Consider the following 6135-nt stretch of genomic DNA (forward strand, 5'->3'; position numbering starts at 1 on the left):
TTGATAAAAAATGGACTACCAAGGTTGACGCAAGAAAATAGATCAATCCTGAACTGTAAAATAACACGACAAGAGATTGAAGTTGCCATTCAGAATATGCAATTGGGCAAGTCTCCAGGACCAGATGGGCTTACCTCCAAATATTATAAGATACTGAAAGACTATTTGATATACCCACTAATGGAGGTTTGCAATGAGATTATGGAGGGGAAGAAAGCACCGGAAACGTGGAAAGAAGCTTTCATCACATTGATACCTAAATCAGAATTGGAAAAGACACAACTCAAGAATTACCGCCCCATTTCCCTTCTAAATGTGGATTACAAAATTTTTGCAGACATTTTAGCAAACAGGTTTAAAAAGGTTTTAAGTGAAGTGATTCATAAAGACCAGGCAGGCTTTCTCCCAGGAAGACATTTGTCTGCTAATACAAGGAACATTATTGACATTTTGGAACTTCTGCAAACAAATATTAATACTAGAGCAGTGTTAATATTTATAGACGCGGAGAAGGCCTTTGACAACATTTCTTGGAAGTTTATGAAGAAAAACTTGGAAGGGATGGGAGTGGGACGGGGATTTGAAAATGGAATAGATGCAATATACTCAGAACAAAAGGCTAAACTGATAGTTAACAATGTGGTGACAGAAGAGTTTAAAATTGAAAAAGGAACATGACAAGGTTGCCCTATTTCCCCACTGTTATTCATTTCGGTCCTGGAGGTGCTCTTGAATATGATTAGAGGGGACCGGTTGGTGGAAGGAATTCAGGTCGGAGCGAAACAGTACAAACTTAAGGCTTTCGCAGATGACCTAGTTTTGACCCTACAGGAGCCAGAATCTAGTACGAAAAGGGCATTACAACTAATTCAAGATTTTGGTCGGGTGGCGGGTTTTAAATTAAACAAGCAAAAAATGAAGGTATTGGAGAAAAACTTGACAGTTTCAGAGTCAGAAAGGTTTCAGAAGGAGACAGAGTTAAACGTGGTTAAAAAAGTAAAATATCTAGGGGTGAACATAACAGCAAAAAATCTGAGTTTATTCAAGGATAATTATGAAAAGTGCTGGCCAGAAATTAAGAGAGACTTAGAAAGTTGGTCAAGACTGAAACTTTCCTTGTTGGGCCGAATCGCTGCTATAAAAATGAATGTATTGCCAAGGATGCTGTTTCTTTTTCAGACTTTACAGATTGTGGACAAAATGAAGTGTTTCGGGAGGTGGCAAAGAGATATCTCTAAATTTGTCTGGCAGGGCAAAAAGCCCAGAATTAAGTTTAAAATATTAACTGATGCTAAAGAAAGAGGGGGGTTTGCCCTGCCAGACTTAAGGTTGTATTATGAATCAGCAGCTTTTTGCTGGCTGAAAGACTGGCAGCTTCTTGAAAACACTGATGTGTTAGACTTGGAAGGATTTAACAATGCTTTTGGATGGCATGCATATCTGTGGTATGACAAGGTTAAGATTCACAAGAACTTCAAGAACCATATTGTAAGGAAAGCAGTGTTTAATGTCTGGACAAAATATAAAGACTTATTAGAAAATAAGACCCCAAGGTGGCTATCACCTATGGAAGCTAAAGCTGTGAAAAGACCCAATATGGAGGTCAAATGGCCGAAATACTGGGAAATACTAGAAAGTGATGGAGACAATTGGAGATTGCAGAGTTTGGAGAAATTAAAAGATAAAGTGCGAGACTGGTTACATTACGCTCAGATCAAAGAGGTTTTTAAATTGGATAAAAAGTTAGGATTCCAGGTGGAAAAATCGAAACTGGAAACAGAATTGTTAGAACCTAAGACTAAGGTACTTTCAAGAATGTATAACTTGTTGCTGAGGTGGAATACACAGGATGAAACGGTTAAATCAGCTATGATAAAGTGGGCACAGGACATTGGGTATAATATCATGTTTGCTGACTGGGAAAAGTTATGGACCACCGGTTTGAAGTTTACGGCATGTAATGCCTTGAAAGAAAACATTATGAAAATGTTATATAGGTGGTACATGACCCCAGTCAAGCTTGCAAAAATATATCACCTGTCAGACAATAAGTGTTGGAAATGTAAGGAAACTGAAGGAACGTTCTTTCACCTCTGGTGGACTTGCCCCAAGGTTAAGGCCTTCTGGGAAATGATATATAATGAGCTGAAAAAGGTATTTAAGTATACCTTCCCTAAGAAACCAGAGGCCTTCCTTTTGGGCATTGTTGGCCAGAGGGTGTTAAAGAATGATCGAACATTTTTTATGTATGCAACAACAGCAGCAAGGATACTTGTCGCTAAATATTGGAAAACTCAAGATTTGCCCACGCTGGAAGAATGGCAGATGCAACTGATGGATTACATGGAGCTAGCAGAAATGACTGGCAGAATCCGAGACCTGGGAGAGGAAGCAGTGGAAGAGGATTGGAAGAAATTTAAGGACTACCTACAAAAACACTGTAAATTACACGAGTGTTAAGAAGGATGAGGGATTTGAAAATAATAGGGCACCATAAAGTTTGGTGAAAAGACTATGAGATTGAGTGAAGTTTATGAGAAAAATAAATTTTGAATAAATATTATGGTAAAATTAGATATTTAAGACCTAGATAAAAATATTCAAAGTTAGGGACAAAATATTGGAAATGTGTACAATAAGAATGGAAATAAGGTGATAAATTGCTGGTTAAAGTTTTATAAATTTGGAAAGTAGGAGCGAGAGACGTGAGGAAGTCCAAAAATGAAGAAAAGTTGGTTATTACACGATGCTAAATTTTATGTTTGTTTTTCTTTTCTGTTTGTTCTTTGCTTATGCTGTTTTTCTCTGTTTATTGTATTAAAAAAACTCTTAATATTTTTTTTTAAAAAAAAAAACACAGAGCAGGTGAGGTCCACGTGTCTTGTCAAGTAGAGAGGCACAGCTGCTCAGCTGGAGCAAACCCAGATGTGCCAAGATTGGAAAGGTAGAAGGGACGCAAGGCAGAGAGTCTGTGTCTGCTCAACGTTGTATGACAATGGACCATAGCTTGGCTGCTTCGGGAATGCCACTGGGCTGTGACTTTGGGACTGACCCCAGGTTTTCTGACCCTCAATCTTCTGCAGAGGTGGGAACCTGGCCTTCCTGTTTGATTTGGGCTTTACTTGCTGTATTGGGTTTTGAGCTTTTGGACTGTGTAACTTTTCTCTAGCATTGCCCTTGGGACTGTGTGCACTAGCAGGATTTACCTCCAAGTATTCTGAGGTTCAGGACACTGACTTGACACTTGAGGTGCTGGAAGATCTTTGCCTGCACTGCTCCCCTATTGGCCGAGCTGCATTGGCCCTTTTGTCTCACTTCTGTCCTGAGGCCAGATGAAACACCGCTGCTCCTGACAGCTGCACTGCTAGGAGCGGCAAAACTGGGCTGTAGCTGAGCAATATTTCTGGACAGGCTTGATTCTTTCAATCACAAAACTTCCTCCTCCGATCCCTATGACTTTAAGAGAGCTTCTGACTGAAAAACAAGCAATCGCTATCCGCTACTCTGGGCGACTTGGAAAATAACTTTTCTGAAGTCCGCTGAATTCTTGTTCCTGTTGACCCCAGTATGTGCCACAGGTTGTAATAAGCAGAGAGTAGCTACAGTCAGCAAGATTTGAAGTGATATTTTGGGCCGGAACTTTCTGAGAGATTCCGGTGAGTTTCAAGGAATTGCAGCCAAAGAACATAAACCAGGCACAGCCTGCCGCTCAAGAGGCTCAAAATTACCTTTGTGCATGTTTCCTAAGCTTCCCAAAATCCTCCCTCAGCTGGAATAACAGAAGGCTCAAGTGCAGGAGCATTACGCATATGGAAACCAAGCTGAATTGAACAATGCCAGAGCCAAACCGGGATCCAAATTTCAAAAAAGAACAGAATTCAGTACAGTGGTACCTTGGGTTAAGTACTTAATTCATTCCGGAGGTCCGTTTTTAACCTGAAACTGTTCTTAACCTGAAGCACCACTTTAGCTAATGGGGCCTCCTGCTGCTGCTGTACTGCCGCCACACTGCCGGAGCACAATTTCTGTTCTCATCCTGTAGCAAATAGTACCGAAGTACTATTTCTGGGTTAGCGGAGTCTGTAACCTGAAGCGTATGTAACCTGAAGTGTATGTAACCCGAGGTACCACTGTATAAAACTGAAAGCTGAGATGGAGACACAGAGGGATTGTGGTTTTTATTTATTTATTTAAACCAACAACAACCAGTTTTAATAGGGAAAAATAGTAGAGATGGGTACAACACAGAAACTAGGACCAAAAAAGTTCATACTGCTGAGCCTTTCCAAACTCCTCGCTGTACTCCAACCTTATTTTAAAGTGCCACTTCCTGCTCAATGCTACTCTCTATCATAGAATTGTAGAGTTGGAAGGGACCCAGAGGGTCATCTCGTCCAACTCATTGCAATGCAGGAATCTCAACTAAAGAATCCAAGACAGATGGCCATCCAAACTGTGCCTTAAAACCTCCAAGGAAGGAGAGTCCACAACCTCCCAACGGAATTCATTCCATTGTCAAACAACTCTTATTGTCAGTAAGTTCTTCCTGATGTTTAGTTGGAATCTTCTTTCTTATAACTTGAAGCCAATGGTTCGAGTCCTACCCTCCAGAGCAATTGTTCCATCTTCCATGAGACAGCCCTTACTATTCTCAAACATCTGCCATTGTTTAAAATTGCCACTTTCCTCCTTTCAGTGTCTTTCCATCTCTGCTTTATTCAAACCTCTGCTGTTGTTTAAAATTGCCATTTTCCTTTCGGTGTCACGGCATCCCAGCTTTACTTTCCCTCTTTCCGTGTCCTTCCCTTCTCACTCCCATGCCGTGGTCACTTATGTTACGCAACCTGCCCTCATTTTTGATCCCCTACCCCATCCTGACTTCCTGAAAATCCAGGACTGCAATGAGGCACTACAAATCCTCCAATGGGAACTGTGCAACGACAGCCTAACATTTTTATTATATAGAAAGATAGAGATAGGTATATTCTTGCTGTTGGCCTAAGTGCTGTCAACTTTGCAATGTCAGCCTTTCCAATCTGAACTTTACTGTGAGACTCATCAGACCCTGGGTCCAGAGAGCTATTCAGTCCAATATAAAAGCTCTCTGCTTTTTCAAAAGACATAGCTTGCAACAAGGCTTTCAAAGAAGGAAGGTACTATAATTTCCTGAAACTGGAAAATCCCCCGAAAACAGGAACACTAAATTTCTCTGACTTACTGCTGACTTGAAAGGTTCTAGTGTGGGCATGGATCAGTGGTGAGATGTTCCTGCACATGTAATCATAAAACTGGTCCCTCAGCTTCCTATGGGGCTATTACAGGAAACAGCACTAGACTGGAACATTGCTACTATAAAAACCAACGGGACAGAGAGCTTTCCAAACTCCTAGCTGCCTACCCACCCCCTTTTCCCAGAAATTATCAGGACTGCAGAACAGATTACTGGGAGGGGACCCCCCCTTTTTTCATTTCGGATAACATCTTTCAAATAGGTTAGTAAGAATATTTTAGGATATAAAATGCACAAACTGTTCCAAGATCAGTTGAATATTCTGTGCAATTTCTTGTCAGTACTGCTTTTCCTCAGGTCAGGTCAGCCAAAGATGTGGGGGGTCCTTCTACATTTCTAGCAGCCAACATTATTATTATTTTAAATTCTGGATATTCTTAGAGGAGTTGAATAAATAGCACCTTGTCCACAGTTTTAATGAGTTATTAGTTCAAGTTGGTGATGCTGTATATTTCTCTTAATAGTTCACCATCTGGGATTGCTTCACTGATCATTACTTCCCATTTGCGAATATGACCTATCTTCATCCTTATGTAGTGTAATTTGGGACAAGACAAAAATTTCTTTTGTTTTTCAGACAGTCTTTTTTTAAAAAAAGCATTCATCTTGATAAGACCAATGAGAAATTACTTGTTTATATTATTGTGGCAACAAGGACACTGTATGTAAAGTATTGAGAGACAAAAGACCCTCCCCAATTAAATGAATAGAGTATCCTGGTTTTGGGACTCAACATGTTGGAGCATATGAGACAAGCAGAAAACGTCGCTCAGTTTAAACACAGCCTCAAGAGGAGGAGGGGAAAGAGTCAATTATTGTTTCATAGCTAAAGAGAAACATGCAAG

The sequence above is a fragment of the Podarcis erhardii genome (assembly GCF_964252035.2).
Source record: "Podarcis erhardii genome assembly, chromosome: 2".
NCBI lineage: Eukaryota > Metazoa > Chordata > Lepidosauria > Squamata > Lacertidae > Podarcis > Podarcis erhardii.